Source organism: Nicotiana tomentosiformis, chromosome 12 (assembly GCF_000390325.3).
Source record: "Nicotiana tomentosiformis chromosome 12, ASM39032v3, whole genome shotgun sequence".
Lineage (NCBI taxonomy): Eukaryota > Viridiplantae > Streptophyta > Magnoliopsida > Solanales > Solanaceae > Nicotiana > Nicotiana tomentosiformis.
Genome location: NC_090823.1, coordinates 126,338,376 through 126,360,523, shown reverse-complemented (window position 1 = coordinate 126,360,523; position 22,148 = coordinate 126,338,376). Strand labels below are relative to the sequence as shown.

The 22,148-nt window shown below is 38.3% G+C and overlaps 1 long non-coding RNA gene across 2 annotated transcripts; it reads left to right on the top strand.

Moving 5' to 3' along the window:
• Window positions 1-943: 943 nt before the first annotated feature.
• On the top strand, window positions 944-20,285 carry LOC104120489 (uncharacterized). Of its 2 annotated transcripts, none has more exons than XR_691673.4 (4): window positions 944-1,092; window positions 1,262-2,158; window positions 2,259-5,599; window positions 20,015-20,285. It is a non-coding gene; the product is annotated as an uncharacterized lncRNA (long non-coding RNA). The 2 variants fall into 2 exon arrangements; XR_011412714.1 differs by lacking the exon at window positions 20,015-20,285 and adding an exon at window positions 7,456-7,959.
• Window positions 20,286-22,148: the final 1,863 nt, after the last annotated feature.

Here is a 22,148-nt window from a genome sequence, read left to right as displayed (position 1 = left end):
GTTAATACAATTAAATAAATATAATATACCATGTATTTTAATTGTATTTATGTATAATAATAGTATATGCTTTTGTCTTCGAAATACATAGTATATATTCTATTTATTTAATTCTGTTTAGGTATAAATATACTATATTATACTATATATATATATATATATATATATATATATATATATATATATATATATATAGTATATAGTATAGTATATATATATATAAAAACTTAATACATACTCTAAAATTTATTATGTGGGGCCACTTAAACGTGATTTATGGGGGGAGGAGGAGGGGATGATGTGTTAGCAATGAATGTGATTTAGGTGATGGCAAGAAATTTGAGGAAGTGTGAAGTCGAGGGTGCCTTGATTATAGTAGGAGTTATTGAGATCCTAATTATTTGGATGGATTTTTAGGAACTGAAATGTTTGGAAATTTTTTCAACATGATTCACGGTCTAGATTTATAGGTTTTATTAAGGAATGTAATTAAGTAGTTGTTATATTTGTTAATCACGTAGTGCTGCTAGGGGTGAGTTCGAGTCACCCAAGAGCAAGGTGGTGGAGAGTTCTTGGAGAGAGGGAGCCGATGGTCTATTAGAAACAGTCTCTCTACCCTAGGGTAGGGGTAAGATCTGCGTACACATTCCCTCCCCAGACCCCACTAGTGAAATTATAATGAGTTGTTGTTGTTGTTGTTGTAGTGCTACTAGGATTTTATAAAATTTTCTTAAATATTGGCTATTTGTGTTTTTTGTCGGGGAGGGACTTGGCAAAAGCCACTGATAGAGGATTGTGTTAGGGTTGTGTTCTGATTTTCTTATCATATTTGATTTTTTTATTTCTCGAAGAAAATGATAATATATTTATCATAATTGATTTTTTCTTTCTATAGAAGAAAATTATAATTCTTCCATGTTTGGCTAGTCCTTTTTTCTTGTAGAAAAATATTTGGACTTCTATAAATTGAGGATCCTTCCTTCTCATTCATTAGCATCCACAATTTAGTCATATGGGTTTGAGAGTCGTATTTAGGGGAAGAACTTTACGGGACAAGTGTTAGTATGTCACTTGTGTTTGCCTCTTTGTGAGGTTGTTCTCTCGATATTTTGTACTCTCTTTTATATAGTGGATTGCTCATCTCCGCCGTTGATGTTTGGATATAATTCCATATTTTTAGTGCATTATTTACCTTATATTTTGAGGCTTTAATGCTAAACTATATTATATTTGTACTTAATTGAGTTTATTTTATGTGTAGGTATATTGGAGATGAAATTGGAGCAAAGTAAAGATTTTATGTTTATTTTATATACTACAGGAATGAAGTTATAATTATTTAATTTGTGGTATTTAATTGCAAAAGAAGACAAAAAGAAGAAAATAAAAAAAGCAAAAGAAGAGTTGAAAAGTAAGGAATGAGAAGGAGAGGAATTTGGGAAAAGTTAGGCAAAGCAGGAATGAAACGAAAAGCTCGCTATGGAGCTGGCGTCGCGCAGTGGAAAGCACGATGGAGAGCCCGCGTCGCCCGGTGTACAACGAGGTGGATCAGGCGTTTTGCCTCGCGACGCGGGTGTTCCGGATTTTAGGCCTATTTTGTCTCATATTTGGTTTTGGATTTGGTTATTTCGTATAGGTTTTTCCTACACATATAAATAGTCATTAAACACTATTTTGAAAGGGGAAAATTCGACCTAAGGAGACAAGAACACACTAGGAGCAAGATGGCGAATTCTTCTATTAGTTTTTTCACTTCCGTCTTCCTATTTTTATTATTGGTTATGAATTCTAGTATTGTAGTTTTGCATACTATTATGAATAGTTTGGATTAATATCTGAGTGACTCCTGCTTGGTATGTATCTCTATAAAGTTGATTTTTACAATCAAATGGAGGATAAGCATATCTCTTATGGCTGCAGGCATACCAAGTTGATTTTGTAGTAGTTTGCGTGGGAAGATTCAGCCAAGTGCCAAATATCCCTCAATTCCCTCCCAACAAAGGTCCACAAGCTTTAGACATTGAAGTAATCCATTCAATGGACTATTCCAAAATGGATTCAACAACTGCAACTAACTTTGTCAAAGGAAAACATGTAGCAGGCATTGGGTCCCAGAAATGAGGAATGGGCATTGCCATTGAGTGCTCCACAGTTAATGGTAAGTATTGCTACTAATCTTCCATATACCTCCATTCCCTGGACCTGTTTATTGTTTGTTTATAAACATCAGCTTGATTCTGTTTGCATTAGTTTTGCAGGGATTGAACGTCCATGCACAGTAGTAACCAGGACACCACATTGGAACATTCCCGATTATTTTCCATAGGGATTGCCTTTGGCATATCTCTACCTACATTGATTCTCCGAACTTATGGTGCATAAACCCGGCGAAGGCCTTCTTCTAAGTCTCCTCGCCACAACTCTTTCACCTTTGGTAATTGTTTTCTTCGTGACTAATTAAACTTATAAAAAGACTCAACTATGTGCAGCAACAATTAGTCATACTTTCTCATTGAAACTAACAAATGCATCTGCAAACAAAGCCAAATACTTTAAGGTTGAGTAATGTTCATTTCTAGCTGTGGATTGTACATCTCGTTCAAAACTTAACCATTGTAGAGAAACTAAGCTACATATAGGTTATATACCTGAATTTCAATAGCCAAAGACTGAGAATCTGATTAGCTTTCTAAATTGGAAATGATCTTGAATTTTGAAGTCGTCTTAAAGTTAGAATACAATAGAATTTTGAGTACAAGTGAGAACAGAGGAAAGGAGACCTCTCTGAAGCTGGCAGAAGAGGGCATGATGATCCAGTAGCGAGTTTGACTAAGTCGGATTTTATTGGTTCAGTCTGACCCTCGAGAATGATACCTTCTTTCGAGAATCCAAAGCTCTTTGCTTTCTGCAACTTGATATTTCCTTCCCCAACTCTATCGTAGAATCCCTCATGCACTATAGAAATTAAACATGAACTCAATTCGTTTAAGAAACTATACTCTAGCATTGTTCCATGTTTTGCAAGCCCGAGTTTGTATTGTATATGACTTTCTACAAATTTTGAGAAGGACCACCTCTCTAAAATATGAGTGATTTCGATTAGTACTGCATATTAGTTTTATGAGAGGAAGAATAAAAATCACATTGTTGTAACTTTGAGCATATGAGTAGTAACTTTAAGACGACTTCTAGTAACTTTGGGATAGATTCTAATATTTTGAAAAGGAATAGTAGTTAACTTTGTCGACACATGCTGCTCCATTGTTGCTTCAACAACAATAATATTTATTTTTCTTGTTTCTTCACTTAACTTGCACACTTACATGTATTTGTGTTACGTAACAGTCATGTAATTTTATTCTTATGTTAAACTCCACTTTTTTACTTCTTTTATCCTTTTGGGTTCCATAGTGGTGTCATGTAAAAAACATTTCTTCACTTTTTTCCTTTCTTTAAACAATTGGTGGAATAACTTTTCATTTCCAAATTCAAGATCTTTCTAGTTTATAAAGCTACTCAGTCTTTGGTTATTGAAATTCAGGTATATAACTTATATGTAGCTTAGTTTCTCTACAATGGTTAAGTTTTGAACGAGATGTACAATCCACAGCTAGAAATGAACATTACTCAACCTTAAAGTATTTGGCTTTGTTTGCAGATGCATTTGTTAGTTTCAATGAGAAAGTATGACTAATTGTTGCTGCACATAGTTGAGTCTTTTTATAAGTTTAATTAGTCACGAAGAAAACAATTACCAAAGGTGAAAGAGTTGTGGCGAGGAGACTTAGAAGAAGGCCTTCGCCGGGTTTATGCACCATAAGTTCGGAGAATCAATGTAGGTAGAGATATGCCAAAGGCAATCCCTATGGAAAATAATCGGGAATGTTCCAATGTGGTGTCTTGGTTACTACTGTGCATGGACGTTCAATCCCTGCAAAACTAGTGCAAACAGAATCAAACTGATGTTTATAAACAAACAATAAAGAGGTTCGGGGAATGAAGGTGTATGGAAGATCAGTAGCAGTACTTACCATTAACTGTGGATGGCAATGTCCATTCCTGATTTATGGGACCCAATGACAGACTACATGTTTTCCTTTGACAAAGTTAGTTGCAGTCGTTGAATCCATTTTGGAATAGTCCATTGAATGGATTTCTTCACCGTCTACAGCTTGTGGACCTTTGTTTGGAGGGATATTTGGAACTTGGCTGAATCTTCCCACGCAAACTACTACAAAATCAACTTGGTATACCTGCAGCCATGAGAGATATGCTTATCCTCCATTTGATTGTAAAAATCAACTTTATAGAGATACATACCAAGCAGGAGTCGACTCAGATATTAACTTAACAATAAATGCGTACTGAATTGAACTTGTAAAAATAATTTGTATAAGTTTTTGAAATGGCACTCTACGGAGAACTGTTTATGCAGCTCTCTTTGGGTTACAAACAATCATATTACACACTACATTAGATTAGCTATTCTAGTAATTATATTAAAACAGTGTTAGTAATACTAGCTTGTCAGCTCTTCTACTCTTACCAATGAAGTATTGGCAATATATAGGACAAGCTCGGTTAGATACAAATCCTACAAGGCATGAAGCTGAGTCATGCGTTAATGTATTAGTTAGTATATGCTAGAGAATGCCTAGTTACGTTGCTCTAGTTGTTGTTTCGTAAATACTACTCCCCCTAGTTCAATTATTTATAGCCTCAGAGAACTGGTAAACAGGTCTTGGAGTCTGCAGCTTGATACTCCCAATTGTCTTAGTCCACATACCTCTGATGCTCCCAATTAACCTTGAACAATAAATTTGCTATATTGTCTTCCTTCCATTTCTGGTCAATCTAAACAGATTTCATTTTGTTGAAAAAGGGAAGTGTTCATTTTCCTTAAGACATCCAATTCAATGAACCAAGGGAAAAAGGTATTCGAGATCCTATATCGTTTCCAAACTGTAGTCAATGTATGATCGCAAATTCTCCCAGCACAATTACTATTGACAATTAACATTTCTAACTCGTCTAAAACCATGTTTGGCCAAACCGCCAAAAAATGCTTCTTTTGAAATTCACTTTTACCAAAATGGATTTTCAGAATAGTACTTTTTGGAGCGTAGCAGTTTGTGTTTGGTCAATTCATTTGAGAATTATTATTTTTTTTACATAAATTGGGAAGCAAAACTAATCTTTACAAAAAGTGCTTTTGAGTGTCAAATTACTGTCAAGGTTCAGTATACTATTAGTATATTTAAGATAGAAACGAAAAAGAATTTAATTAAGTTTTTATTTGAGCAAAATTTATTTATAGTCACTCAGGCCAAACTTATATCACCCAGTAGCCACTAAATGACCTCATACAAGTTATAACCTAAAAACAATAATAATGGCTAGCAATTGAAAAACCTGAAAGTGGTGCCACTGAGGAAAATCGGAGCCGCCGGGACGAGAATTAGTAAACAAGAGAGAAGCAGAAGGAAGCAAATCGGAAGACGATAATTCAAAATGTTGAAACTCCGGAGCTTGTGTACGGACAGTGTGGAGAGAAAGTGTGACGGCGACGGTGTATCAACGATGTCGTTTCGTACCTAAGGTGACCTCATCATCTTTTTCTTTTCTTTTTTCTTTATCTTTTAGCGAATTAACGGTGCATTGATAAATAACAGGAAGAAATGGGAAAGTAAGAAGCTTTTAGTGTTGTGTTTCAATGGAGTTATAGGGTTTTGAGTTGGGAGTTTGAAGTCACGGGAAATAACAGGAATTTTTATGATTGTTTTTTCTCACATAACTATGCATAACGTTGAAATATATACAAAATATATTGTTACTATACAAAATATGTACTAAATAGACTGTCACTATATAAATTATATACAATAGACTGTCACTATACAAAATATATACAAAATAGACTATCACTATACAAAAAATATACTAAATAGATTGTCACTATACAGTTCATATATAATAGAATGTCACTATACAAAATATATATAAAATAGACTGTCACTATACAAAATATATATAAAATAGACTGTCACTGTACAATTTATATACAATAGACTATCACTATACAAAAAATATACTAAATAGACTGTCACTATACAAAATATATACAAAATAGACTGTCACTATACAAAAATATACAAAATAGATATTTCGGGCTATTATATGTAATATATTTGGACCGAAGGGACGTTTCGTGTCAACGAAAAAATATGGGCTATTAAAATTTTGAGAGGCTATAGAGAGTCATTTTCTCCTTTTATTTCGATTTAATTAAAATATAAAACATAAACTAATAATACAAATTAAAGATTTTAATCAATATAAAATATGGTTATACCAAAATAATAATATTTCGCATATGGTATATTACAAAAAAAACATAACGAATCATACCTCATGAAAAAAATACTTAAATATGGTGATTAGCTTAGTTATTTCAAAAAAGGAATGAGAGTTGCAATAAGAGAGGATGAAAAGAAAAAAGACAGAAAAAAATATATTTATAATAGAAAAACTATTAGAAAGAAGAGTAGGAGAAGGTAGAAAAAATATTAAGTACTTATCTAAATTAAGGGGAGATGAGTAGGCTACTCAAAAGCACTTCTCCGTTTTGACCAAACACCTCGATTTCTAAAAAAATATTTTTTGGGACAAAAGACTTTTGGCCTTTTAAAAGCTTGAGCAAACATGCTATAAAAGTCTAGTCTTTATGGCTGTGTTGTTGGATGATCCTCCTACCAAGTTTGTTGAATTAGAATTCTTGACCTATTATGGTATCATTCTACTGGATATATGGAGTTTAGGGCCCGTTTGGCCAAGCTGCCAAACACTGTTTATTTTGAAAAGTAATTTTTTCCAGAAGTGCTTTATCCAAAAGTACTTTTGGGAAAAAACACTTTGTGTTTGGCCAATTCATTTAAGAAATACTTTTTGCAACATTTGGTAAACAAATTGTATTTGACCGGCCTTTCTAAAAAGTACTTTTGAGTGTCAAATTACCAAAAAGGATAGTACCGAAGTCTTGTAATTATTTTAAAGAGAAAAATGAACTTAAATATTTATCGTAAACTTTTATTATTTTTTATTTTATTTAATTAAAATATAAAATATAAAGTAAACATACATATTAAAGATTTAAATTAATATAACATATATAGTTGCACCAAAGCATATAATATTATCTAGTATAATTACTTATTGTTTATATGATGATTTGAATAATCAAAATACATCATTCAGTATGAATTAGAAGTTTATTCCACAAATTACTATATATTGATAATCCACTATGAAATAATAAGCAAAGTCGCACACACATGATAATATTTCTCAACAATTTCATCTCTAATTCTATAACACAACACCTTCATATTAGTAGAAGACTTGCCTTGAATTTCTAAAGGAAAGCAGAAGGCTCATCTCATTCCTCAATCTCTGCAGTAATGCTTCATTAGCATAATAGTTGAATTCCGTATCGGTAGAAGAATGTCGTCGGATGAAATTTTGTATAGCTATGGTAGTTGTAACAAGATGATTCTGAGTGTCAAACTTGAAAGATGGCATCGAGCATTGTATATGGTCGGAATCGAGTTCACCTACGACATGGCAAGTTAGGCTCGGAACATGACAACCAAAGACTGAAGATCGACCCCGAGTCCCACTGAGCTAGAACTCGGGGTTAGAATGCTAGTCTTCGAGAACATTGAGCTTGTAATCCCCGAGTCGAACTTAGCCCCGATCAAGCTCAAAGAAAAATTGTTAGCATAACCAGCAGAAGACCTAAATATTCGTGACTGGTCAGGTATTACGGCGAGAATCTCGGCGCTTATCAGTAAGGAACCGTCAATCAGCTAATCAAGAGATTTTTTACCTTTTATAGAATTGTACCTAAAGTAGGACTCATCTACTATATAAAGAGGGATTTAATAATTCATTAAACATGTTGTAACACGCATCCCAAAATAATACATTGTTATTGTTTCTCTTTAAGCTCTTGTTCCTCTGTATCCTGAAATCGTTCGAAGCGTACCTGGCTCGAGGGTGGCTAACCTTCCGAGGCTGATACTATTCAATTCATTTGGTTTGCATTTACTTTATCGTTATTTATTTTAATTGTGATCTAATTTATCATTTTGTATCAAGTTAGTCCATATATCCTTAAAACCACTTACAAATTTAATTGTTATCCGATTTCGAGGGTAAACAGTTTGGCGCACACCGTGGGGCTAAGGATAATAGTGGTTATTTGATACAAATCTCCATAACACACACTACTTTACACTTATTCTTTGAAGTGTCTCTAATTGGAGGGTAAAACTCAAAATGTCGAATTCTCAACCAGCACCCCTACATTTTGACAATGAGTCCGGTCATCACGGTGAAAATAACAACATAGCGCCCGGTGATGAGGTACTGGCTATTGATCCTATCGAAATTCCTGTCGCGGGCCCGATTGACGCTAATTTATATATGGCTATCGACGCAAACTTGTCTACCGACCCCGAGAATATTGTCCATGGTGGAGCCCGATCGGCAACTCAAAATACACAAAATATTGGAGGAGACGGAATCGATTTATGGGTAATCTTTGAAATGTTGCAGGCTCAACATGCAGCGATAGCTCAGTTACAGAACCAAAGTCGTGCACCGAGCAGAATTGAACCCGATCCACCCCGAGAAATCACCCGCAAGGATGAACCGGTACTCGAAGAGCTGACAAAACATATAGAATCAGGGGAGAAGAAAATCGAAGCTAATGACAAAAACGTGGAAACCTACAATTCCATGGCAGACCAAATCCCAAGAGCACCGCCAATATTGAAAGGCCTGGATTCCAAGAAGTTCGTACAAAAACCTTTTCCTCCGAGCAAGGATCCAAAGCCGATCCCTAAGAAATTTTGCATGCCCGAGATTGCTAAGTATAACGGAAAGACCGACCCAAATGAGCATGTAACCTCCTACACATGTGCCATCAAAGGGAACGACTTGGAGGATGATGAGAACGAGTCTGTCGTGTTGAAAAAGTTCGGAGTGACCCTGTCAAAAGAAGCTATGATATGGTACCACAACTTACCGCCTAATTCTATTGACTCATTTGCCATACTTGCAGGTTCTTTCATGAAAGTACACGTCGGGGCCATTAAGGTCGAGACCAGAAAATCGGACATTTTCAAAGTAAAACAGAAAGATAACGAGATACTCAGAGAGTTCGTGTCCCGATTTCAAATAGAACGAATGGACCTGCCACGGGTCGCTGATGATTTGGCCATTCAGGCTTTCACCCAAGGGCTCAATGTTCGAAGCTCGGTGGCTTCACACTAGTTGAAACAAAACCTGATAGAATATCCGACCGTTACTTAGGCTGACATACATAATCGGTATCAATCAACAATCAGAGTGGAAGATGATCAACTCAAGGCCTCTTCGGGGTCCGTTTATCCTATCAAAACCATCGACAGAGTCAGGAGAGACATCGATCGTAAACTGAGACCAAACAGGGATCGTTATCAGTCGTATAATGGAGACCGAAGAAGCAATGGGTCCGGGCGGAACTCTATGAGAAATGAAAGGAGAAGTGATCGAAGTCAGAGAAACTGAGGACTCATGAGCAAAAACAGCTTCGACAGGCCCATCGGGCCTAAAGAAGCACCGAGGTTATCGGAATACAAATTTAATATCGATGTTGCCACCATTGTATCAGTTATCGGGCGCATCAAAGATACAAAATGGCCTCATCCTCTACAATCTAATCCAACCCAAAGGGATCCTAACCAGATGTGTAAATATCACGGCACTCACGACCACAGAACGGAGGATTGCCGACAGGTGAGAGAGGAAGTAGCCTGAATATTCAACAACGGGAATCTTTGAGAATTCCTGAGCGATCGAAACAAGAATCATTTTAGGAATAGGGATTCTAACAAACAAACTGAACAAGAAGAACCTCAACACGTCATTAACATAATCATTGGTGGGGTCTATGTCCCTAAGGGGTCGATGTTGAAGCGCACCAAAGTGTCCATGACGAGGGAGAAACGAACTCGAGATTACGTACTGGAAGGAACCTTGTCTTTCAACAAGAGGACGCGGAAGGAATCGTGCAGCCTCACAATGATGCACTGGTAATATTTGTACTCGTAAATAAATTTGAGTTAAACGTGTGTTAATTAATCCAAGTAGCTCGTCCAACATCATCCGATCGAGGGTCGTGGAGCAGCTCGGTCTACAAGATCAAATCGTGCCTGCAGTCCGAGTTCTAAACGGATTCAACATGGCATGTGAAACCACTAAGGATGAGATAACATTAACAGTGAACATAACCGGGATCATCCAGGAAGCTAAGTTTTATGTGATCAAAGGAGACATGAGGTACAACTCTTTGTTCGGGAGGCCTTATATCCACAACATGAGAGCAGTGCCCTCGACACTGCACTAGGTGCTGAAATTTCCAACACCCAGTGAAGTCAAAATAGTTTATGGGGAACAACAGACCGCCAAGGAAATGTTCGCGGTTGATGAAGTGACCCCAAAATCCACAATCTCAACATCGAAGGATCCGAACCAGATGGTCAAAGACGGTGCCAAATAGCAATCACTGATACCAACCTCAACAGAATCAGAGGAACAAGCGGTAGACGAGGATGGTGATTACGGGGTCCCCAAATCTTTCATAGCCCCCGATGATTCTTACGCTATAAAACCAACGGTCGAAGAACTAGACCAAGTCGTATTGAGTGAACACTTGCCCGATCGAAAGGTACACCTGGGCACGGGGTTAAGCCTCGAGCTCAGGAAAAAACTCATTCAATTTCTTATAGCTAATGAAGATTGTTTCGCTTGGTCTCACCTTGATATGGCAGGGATCCCGCTGGAGATAACCATTCATAAGTTGAGCCTGGACCCAAAGTTCCATACGATCAAGCAGAAGAGGAGACCCTAGCTCGAGGTCAAATATACTTTCATCAAGGACGAGGTATCTAAACTCCTTAAAATATGGTCCATTCGGGAGGTTAAATACCCGGAGTGGTTAGCAAATGGAGTAGTAGCCCCTAAAAAAGGGAAAAAATTAAGAATATGTGTAGACTATAAGGATTTGAATAAGGTATGTCCCAAGGATTCTTTCCCTTTGCCCAACATCGATCGCATGATCGACGCCACGACCAACCACGAGATCCTTAGTTTTCTAGATAACTATTCTAGGTACAACCAAATACGGATGAACCCGGGTGATCAGGAAAAAACCTCCTTCACCACTAAATACGGCACATACTGTTATAACGTGATGCCATTCGGGTTAAAAAAACGTCGGTGCCACTTACCAACACCTAGTAAATCGGATGTTCGAGGAACAAATAGGAAAATCAATGGAGGTTTACATTGACGATATATTGGTTAAGTCACTACGAGTAGAGGACCATTTAAAACATTTGTAGGAAAACTTCAGCATATTGAAAAAGTACAATATGAAGCTGAACCCGAAGAAATGTGCGTTTGGAGTTGGGTCAGGTAAATTCCCCGGATTCGTGGTATCCAACCAGGGAATCGAGATCAATCCTGACAAGATCAAAAGCCATCAAAGATAGAACAGTTGTGGATAACGTGAAGGTCGTGCAAAGATTAACCGGGTGCATAGCCACCCTGGGGTGATTCATCTCAAGGTCCTCCGGCAAGAGCCGCCAGTTCTTCACACTATTGAAGAAGAAGAATAACTTCTCATGGACCCCGGAGTGCCAACGAGCCTTGGAGGAACTCAAGCGGTATCTATCGAGTCCACCGTTTCTTCACACACCGAGGACAGACGAGTAACTATACTTGTACTTGGCAGTATCGGAGATAGCGGTACGTAGAGTCCTGGTCTGGGAAGAGTAAGGTACGCAATTTCCAATTTACTATGTTAGCAGGACCTTAGGTGAGGCCAAAACTAGGTACATCACCTAGAAAAGCTGGTGCTCGCTTTGCTAAGCGCCTCTAGAAAGCTAAAATCATACTTCTAGTGTCACCCCATATGTGTCATGACTATATATCCGTTGAGGAATATCATGCATAAGCCCGAGCTCTCGGGACGGTTGGCCAGATGGGCCGTGGAAATCAATGGGTACGATATTGAATATTGACACTGGATCGCCATTAAATCTCAAAATTTGGAAGACTTTGTGGCCGACTTTATGCCGGACCTAATACCCGAGATCGAAAGAGAGTTATTAATCAACTCAGGAACCTTTTCGGGGATCTGGACCCTCTTTACGGACGGCGTTTCGAACGGAAAAGGGTTCGAACTTGGCATCGTATTAAAACCACCAACAGGTAATGTAGTCAGACAATCTATTAGGACAGTGAAATTGACTAACAACAAGGCCGAATATAAGGTCATGATTGCAGGTCTCGAACTAGCCAAAAGCTTGGGGGAAGAAGTGATCGAAGCCAAGTGCGACTCCCTCCTTGTGGTTAACCAAGTTAATGGGACATTCGAAGTCACAGAAGAACGAATGCAAAGGTACCTAGATAAGTTGCAGGTAACATTACATCGGTTCAAAGAATGAACTTTGTAACATGTACCTCGAGATAAAAATAGTGAGGGGGATGCCCTCACTAATTTAGGGTCATCGGTCAAGGACGACGAGTTCAACTCGGGGGAATTCGTACAACTTATGAGATCGGTAGTGGAAGAAGGCCATGCCGAGATTAACTCAACGAGTCTAACTTGGGACTAGAGAAATAAATATATAGAATATTTGAAGACTAGAAAATTACCCTCGGGTGCAAAATAATCAAGGGCCCAGCCTACAAAGGCAACCCGGTTTAGTTGTCCGGAGATGGAACTCTGTTCAAATAAATATTCGACGGCCCACTCACGATATGTCTAGGACCAGGGGATATCAAGTAAGTTTTGAGGGAAATCCACAAAGGCACATGTGGAAATCATTTAGGCGCCTAATCATTGGTTCGGAAAGTGATCAGAGTCGGCTACTACTAGATCGATATGGAAAAGGACGTGAAGGAGTTCGTACAAAAATATGATGAATATCAAAGACACGCTCCGATGATTCATCAGCCCGGGGAGCTGTTGCATTCGATTTTGTCACCATGGTCATTCATGAAGTGGAGAATGGATATTGTTGGCCCCTTCCGTGGGCACCTGATAATGCTCAATTTATATTGTTTATGAGTGACTATTTTTCTATGTATGTGGAAGACCACGCATACGGAAAGGTTAAGAAGAAGGAAGTCATCGATTTTATTTAGGACCACGTCATATGCCGGTTCGGAATGCCAGCCGAGATCATGTGCGACAACAGGAAATAATTCATCGGCAGCAAAGTTAGCAAGTTTCTCGAAGATCATAAGATCAAAATGATCCTATCAACTACCCTAGCAGGAACGGATAAGCAGAATCGACCAACAAAAACATACTCCAAAACCTCAAGAAGAGGTTGACCGACGCCAAAGGAAAATGGAAGGAAATACTGCTCGAAATCTTATTGGCATATCGTAAGACCTCGAAGTCCAGTACCGGGGCCGCCCCGTTCTTATTAGTTTATGGCGCCAAAGCTCTAATACCAGTCAGAGAACCAAGTCTCAAGTTCTGATATGTAACCAAGGAATCGAACGACGAGGCTATGAACACGAGCCTAGATCTATTAAATGAAAGGCGCAAAGCAACCCTTGTCCGGTTAGGCGTCCAAAAACAGCGGATCGAGAGATACTACAATCAAAGGGATAACCTTAGACACTTCAATGTTGGGGACTTAGTGTTAAAGAAGGTCACATTAAACACTCGAAACCCAAACGAAGGAAAGCTGGGGCCGAACTAGGAAAGACCTTATCAAATTATCGAGATCACCGGTAAATGATCGTACAAGCTCAGAACAATGAACGGTGAGCAACTACCAAGCAACTGGAACATAACATACTTGAAGCGATACTACTGTTAAGGTATGACCCCATTCATTTCCTTTTATTTATTTATATTACGAACTAACACTTGCAGGCAATCATCAAAGAATGATACAATCTTTAGGCCAGAAAGCACGCGTTACACTCTTTTTCCCTTGAACTGATTTTGTCCCAAATGGATTTTCCGGCAAGGTTTCTAACGAGGCAACAATAAATTGTTCTATCTTAGAATTGAAGGCCGGTTATGAATCGGTATCGAAGATCACGACAACAATATTCGAGGCCTCTTTATGCTCGGCCACAAACACTGGGGGAATAACCCTCGGATAACGACTTTAGCAAGGAAGGAAACTTTATGATTGAATGGTCTCGGCTTAATCAATAGGATTTACGGTAAGGGTTAAACAGTCAAATGAACCATGTCCGCATAGACTACTCGAGCCTTGGAACAAAACTTGTACACGTGTACAACTATTACGCACAAGAATAAAAAGATGTTTCTACCTTGCGGATAAATATCTTGTCCCTTAAGAATGTCTCTTTTTTCTTTTCCTCTCAAGGAATTTCTTACATTCGATCCCCTAAAGGTATCGAGCCTAAGGGCCACCTTTATCTGGGCTCAAACGATCACCCCCAATCGAGGACTGCAGTCCAAAAACAAACTCGGTAGGCTCGTGCTATCGGAGCTTGAGGGCACGAGACCTATTAGACAGCGCCCGAACCTTAAAGGCTACGGCCATCCCCATTCAGAGACTGTTATCTTAGGCAATCCTGGATACTTCGGGGTAATAAACCCACTGAAAACACCCAAACTAAAGTCTACGGCTATATTAAAATGGCTCGGAGACGTCCGAGACCCGTAACAAAAAATAAGGCCTTCACAATTTCATAACCAGTTCTAAAGGTTACCTTCGGCAAACTATAATCTAAAAATTCATAAGTATTTTGGGGAAAAAGGTTTATGTCATACTGAACCCCCATGATGCCTTAAGCAAAATAATGTCGAAGGCAAGGCCTGTTCAAACCTCCGAACATGACCTAACTATTTTATGTTAAGGCATTTAGATCTTTGCAAACATAAAGAGTAAAGCAAAGGAAAACAAAATTCTTAAACTGTCGAATGGAAAAACAAGCCTTGTATATTATATACAGTTTTTACAAAGGCCAAATGGCCTTAACAAAAAGTGCAAAGTGCATAAGTACGAAAAAAAGCAAGAACATCTACAAAGGCGTCTAAATAGCCTGGCCTTCTTCGCCCCCGGTTCCATCGGAACCCTCAGAGTCTTCTTCTTCTTCTTCTTCCTCAAGGTAAGCCAATTTATTGGCCTCGGCCTCGAGCCCCTTAGCGATTTCGATCTCAGTATATAGATCAAAACTCTGAGCATGTTAGGGGTGGTAGATTAAGGCAATTCCAAAAGTCCATACAACGAGCTGTTGCAGAGATTGTTACTCCCACCATGAAGGCTTGGAGGAAGACTAAGGGGAATGCTTATGATGTATAAAAAAAGGGTAAATATTGGGTAAGTGGGGAGAATCAGTTTAGCGGATCCCATCCTCATTGTGTGAAGTGTATGAAATATCATTAGGGGGTATGTCACTATGGTACTAATGTATGTTTTGGATGTGGAGTAGAGGGGCATCAATTAAGGTACTGCCCTATCAATCTAAAGTCATCAAGTAAGTCACTACTTAATACATCATTATGAACACCGCATTATTTTCCTTGTTGTATATGTACATCCATATTGAAGAGGCCTACATAAATATGGTCTTAACCAAAATGTTGAATCACAAAACATTGCATATATCTACTCTTTGAAAGAGATACATTATTCGTGAATCCACTCTATCATAAATTCTCTTATTTAAAACCTCTTGTGGAATTGAGCTCTATAGTTATGTCCTTGAATTGAGTTATAACTCTAGGATTAATACTTTCCACTTGCTTTCTTAAATTCTCAACAAAGGACTATACCTGATGGATTTCGTACTGAACCTTTTGATTCAAATGGATAACATCTGGTCATTTGTGCCTATGCACGCACCACCATAATATTTACCTATGTGGTATCAAATCGAATGTAAAGCAACCTAGTGTTGAGATCCTTCTTGAGTCACTCTTTTTCTCTCTGGTGTATGTGGCTCATATGGTTTGAACAATCACTTTGTTCCTTTGTGTATATTATCACGAATCCTTTTCACCGTCTAGTAACATGAGAGCATATTGATTTGAAAGACAAGTTTATCGTATCTCTAGTCCTCTCATATAGGATCAACTATTGGCAAAGGTTAAGTTGTGAGAATGATAATAATCTCACAAATGTTCAACTTTTTTTTCATCCTCACTGGTTTGTGGCATAGATTTCTTGTGTCAAATACAGTTAGGAGCGTAATGCAACTTTGTGTATCTTGAAACCCATATCACATTCAAGGTATTAGAATATTCTCATTTCGAGTTAAACTGATTTTTCCTACATTCCAAGAGGCGACTGGTGTCACATAAGTGCTATATCTCTTTGAGGCTTACTATTGCCAAACAAGTCACGTATAGAATGAAACAATTTTTGTTGTACTATTCATGGCTCATAGTCTTCCAAGAATAACTGACGCTAATGTCTTTATCCTCCCGACCATGCCACGCATATGTCACATGTCTAAAATGACTCATTTATTTAAATCTCAGAATCAGAAACATGATCCCTACATTATCAATGCCTACTAGGCTACTCTATGCTTCATGTGTCGAATCAATGATGTCATCACAATGATTAACCATGTCAGCACTATTGGTAGTAACCTTCATGTCTCTTAGGATATAACATCCTGAAATGTCGTGCTCGGCACATTGATGGATTCTTGAATAATTTCATCCCAATCTCGAACCTCGTTGTTCCTATTTTTAGTAAACCTATGGGGGTTAAAGGTTCAAACATGTCAAAGAAGAAGCATCATTCCGTGATCAAATATATTGGACAGAAAAGTTTATGGTCATATTCATGCTAGCACATATTAGAGTAATTGTTCGATGTCACAAAAGTTTTAGTTTGGGTGTTCGGCATAGAGATTTAGAATGGAAGAAAGTGAACGGGTTATTCTAAATATTTCTCTATGAATATATTGTGTGAATTGTTAAGGAAGGTAAAGTATATGTCGTCATATTAGGCTTTATGAAATCTCGAAGGAAATAGGCCAAACTATGAGTATGGTGTTTCCCTATTATTGTTCTTCGTGTACCCGGTGTTTCATTTGTCTATGTTTAAGAAGGTGAAGTTAATGGATAATTTGATTATGAGGAGCAACTATTTCCTATCCTTGTTCGAAAAGTCTGGAAGTTGAGATTGCCTCCGTTAATGTGTTATGGCGAAGTCGGTAAGTCGAGGAGGCCACCTTAAGGGCCAAAAAGTGTTAAGGAAATAAACTGTTCTCACTTGAGTATATAGTCAAATGATTGTGATTTGGAAGGTACTTTCTATGTGTTATAATTTAAATATGTGCAGCGCATGTCCAGATATCACTCTTGATAATATAATGCCTGTAATGATGAGATTTGTGATGTTGATATATATGGTGATGCTTTGTCAAGTTGTGTATGTGATAGGTTGATTTTGGTGATTATCTGACAGGTGGATAGGCCCACCTACAAGGGAAACTCTGCCGAAAGTTTTATGAATTTGTAAAGATGGCCAAATTTTAAGGGCCATAAGTAAGTTGAGGTTTTGGAAAGGAAGTATAAGACCCATGTAGTCATAAGCGCCTATGTATAATGGCTGGAGGTAAAAGGATGGTAACTCTATTATTAGAAGTGACTTGTAAAATATTTGAGGATGAATGTTCTTAAGTGGGGGAGAATGTAACACCCCGAAAATTTTTGAAGTACTTAAGCGCTATTAAGAAAGTCGATGTGCGCTAATTATATTATTTTGTGTGTAGACAAGGATTATTATATGAATAATATCAATTGATCATGATAATATATGTATGAGGTGCATTAATAATGGTTTATGGTCTAAGAAGAGCCCCAAGGCTAAGTCAAGTTGAACATTTTATGATGGGATAAAGTTTCAAGTGAGTTCGCACAAGACCTAAATTCAAACGAGCATACCTATCTTGATTTGAAGATTTATATGGTGTATTACTGATCAAATGAAATGTCTATGTGTCTAGTTTCTAACGCTTCAAACCGTTCGTCATTTGAACACTCCTACAAGAAGTTATGACCAAATTACCAAATGCTGGAAAAATGCGATTCTGCGACTAATTCTGCGATCGCAGAATAATTATGCGATCGCGAAACTGCTTCTGCGACCGCAAACTGGTCGTAGAATGGACCAGAATAGCCCAGTTCTGGGCACCGATTTTTGCGACCCGCATACCCATTCTGCGGTCCATTATGCGACCACAGACCTGCTTTTGTAGGGTTAATTTTTTTATTTTCATAACCCGACCCCATTTTGATAAATAGGCTTTGGGGTTTATTTTGGGACGATTATCTAAGGGTTTTTAAAGAGAAGTGAGAGTGTTCTAGAGAGAGAAAGTAGATTAAGTGTTTTGTTCATCAAGATCTTGCCCAAGCTTTGAAATCCAACAAGGAAATCTCACAAGATCTTCATCTAAGAGGCAAGATTCAAACCCCTAGTTTTCAATTTCGAGTTTGGGGAAAAGATGGGTAATTGGGAGTATGATTCTTGGGTGTAAGAGTATTATTTATACATGCTTGTACTAATAAGGTTTGTAAAAAGATTGTTGAGCTCAAATAAGTAATGATTGGGTTGTGGAGTGAAAGAAATCTTGTAGAAGAATCTTGTAGTTAAATTTGCACACCTAGCGTTTGATAAAATGCTCAAATGAGCTGAGACCATGAATATCTTCCTAATAATGGTTTAATTTTGTTATGTCTCAAAATAGATTGGGATTGCTAGAATTTCCGGAACGTTGTAGTAATTTAAGGAAAGCTAAAAGTAAGGTATGTTGGCTAAACTACTCTCTTAGAATTGAATTCAATGATGTTCTCATAAGTTTCAAGTATTGTTGTCTCAAGTTCCTTATTCTATGTTCCTAGTTGTTCCCAATAAATCCGATTGTCCCGAATAAGCAAAGTGTCAGGAATTAAGTATTCAAAACATGTTCCGAATGTTCCTAACACATTATGTTATCCTTTGGGAATGTGTTCAAGAATGATATGTGTATTAAAATGCTATGTCTTTGAGTTGTGTTTCAAATGAAAGTTACGATTCCAAATTGTGTGAGAAAACTCAATATGCTTAAGACTCTTAATTGCTCATATGTGTACCTAAAGCCTTGATTGGAAATGTCTTACTGTTGATAACCTATAAAGATGTGAAAGAAGTATGAAATGCGATGATTGATATAAGTAAAAGTTATACTTGTGGACAATGGTGCCAATGGAATTAAAAGATGTGAAAGAAGTATAAAATGCGATGATTGATATAAGTGAAAGTTATATTGTGGCCAATGGAGCAAATGAAATGAAATGATATGAGAAAGGTTATGAAATGAGCCTTGATTCAACTATTCCGAATTGACTCCGTGCTAAAATTATGGTGGTATTGGTATTGATAGTAATTGTGGTTGATTCTCTAAAGAGATAGCCTAGCCGATCGGGCCGTGATCGGACTCTGTGCTAAAATTACGGTGGTATTGATAATGGTAGTAATTGTGATTGATGTCTCTAATGAGATAGCCTAGCCAGTCGGGACGTGATTGGACTTCGTGCTAAAAGTACGGTGGCATTGGTATTTTGAACATCGGTATTGTGAACACTGATATTGTGAATATTGGTATTATTAACATTGGTATTGTGAACAGTGGTATATCGGTGCTAAAGATCTCCCAATCAAAAATAATATTATCATCATAATTTGATTATCACTTCACAATGTTATCTTCATATTTTGGAAATTATTATGTTTTAACTTGGCATTTGAATATCATTGATTGTGACTTGTTGATTCTATGGATTTCCTTCTTTTTTTTTTTACATCGGTATTCTATTTTAAAAGAGGACAGTTAGCTTTACATATTAGTACTATTCCATATGTACTAACGTCCCTTTTTGTCGGGGACGCTGCATTTTCAATGGATGTAGGTGATTCATCAGCAGTGCAACTTTGGTCCTCGTTAGCAGTTACACCCTATTCAGCAGGTTTTGGTGAGCCCTACTCTATTCTGGGCCCGATGTCACTTGATGTTACACTTTGTGTCTTGAAGTATAGTCGGGGCCTTGTTGCCGGCACTTCCATACTATTCTTCTATCATATTTAGAGGCTCCGTAGATAGGTTGTGGGTGGTGTATGATGTTGGGAATTGAACTAGAAATATTTCTATTTGGCAAACATGTTTTTCACTAAATCTATAAACTTGTAATACTCTGAAAATTATGAATGAAGTTGCTAATGGAATGACATGGGAGTTGTTAATAAAATATTTTCAATATTTGATTAATGGAGTGTATCTCCTCTTTATTCATGGATGAGTTTGGGTAGAAGGAAATCTAATAGGCTTGCTCGATCGGGTTCACTCGCTTGAGCGCCGGTCGTGCTCCCCGAGTTTGGGGGACGTGACATCCGGTGACATCGTCCGTGGCAATAGAATCCATGTCATCAAAAAATCTTTGGAGGGGATCGTTCGCTCCTTGGTCTACCTCATTTGACGCTCCTTCGCCGCTTAAGCTTCACCGAACATTGAGTCCGTGAACGAAGGCGATATCGTTATATCTATGACACCGAGTGGAGCAGAACCGGCGTCTTGAGGGTTCTCGACCTTCACTAATGCATCGACCTCTTGAATTTGGGAGGGATTGGCCTCTATTGTCCCTCATTCGGTTGATGTCCGTTCTTCAGGGACCGATGGCTCTGGGGCCACTAAAATTTCATCCTCTCCAGACTCGTCCCTGAATCGGTGGAGGGAGTTCGAATCAAGTATTTGGGAGCTGGAGGTTTCTTTTGGCTTGCGGATTAGCCTCCTCCTTGGTTTCTTTTTCTCCGAGCTCAGAGAACTCAGAGCCCTTTTTCTTTTCTTCTCTTCACCCTGTTTCGGAGCAGGGGACTCAGTGGGGAAATCATCACTACCGGATGGGGCCTCATTTGGACATCCTTGGGTAAACCTGCAAAAAGAAATAAAATAAGTAAGGACTTAATCATGCAAAAGGGAAATCAAATATTACTCACGAAAAAGATTTCACTGTGCAATCGAGCCTCCCATCGGCCCTTTGAAAGCCCGCGCCACTAGTACTCGAAATAAGGCATTTGTGATACGATTCCCTCGACCCACTCCTTGATTCGAGGAACTGCGTTCGAGATTCGAGCAACAGTTGCATCATCATAGAACACCGATAAGAAGGGAGGAAAAGGGCGATAAATAAAATCTTAGAAGAAAAATTATATACTTATATGACATGTTCCACTTCTCATGGAACGACATGTGTTCGGCCGGGATCAAGTCCGAGGTCCTCACTCAGACGAAACGGCCTAGCAAACCTCGATCCCTATCTTCATCGATACTTGAGAACGGGGACTTAATGGCCCAACGAGCGATCTTGATCAGCCCCCCGGTAGAGTCGGGGACTGTATAAACATATGAGGTGGTCGATAGTGAAAGTGCACCTTTCGATCTTGCTTACAAAGAAACTAAGGAGGGTTACGATCCTCCAGAAAGAAGGGTGAATTTGACTGAGGGTTACGTCGTATCTTTTGCAAAAGTCGAAGATAACTGAGTCCAAGGGGCCCAACGTGAAGGGATAAGTGTAAACACTTAAAATCCCTCGACGTGGGTGGTGATGGCTTCGTCAGGTTCGGGAACTACCACATGTTTATCAACCCAGTTATAATCCTTTTTAATTTTGGAGAGAATATCCTCGGTGATCTAGCAGATGTACCTCGAGACCTTCTCACACCGGCCTGGTATGGAGGAGGGCTTTTCGACTTTAAAGTCAGCATTGACCGGGCATCCCCCCCCCCCCCCCCGAATATTTTTAGAGGAGGTTCTGGTGCTGGTTCCTCGAAAATAGTACGTGAAGAGATCTTCGGTAGGCGACCGCGAGGTAGAATGAATTTCTTTTTGGGGAATGGTTTTAGAAGTTTTCGCCATTTCTTTATGAAGAGGAAATAAAGAAAAAGAGGAAGTTAAAAGAGTACACTTAATGGTTTGTGTTGAAGCGGAACAGAAGTTCTTATAAAAAGACCTCAAATATAAGTGCCTAAAAATATTGATATTGCTAAGGT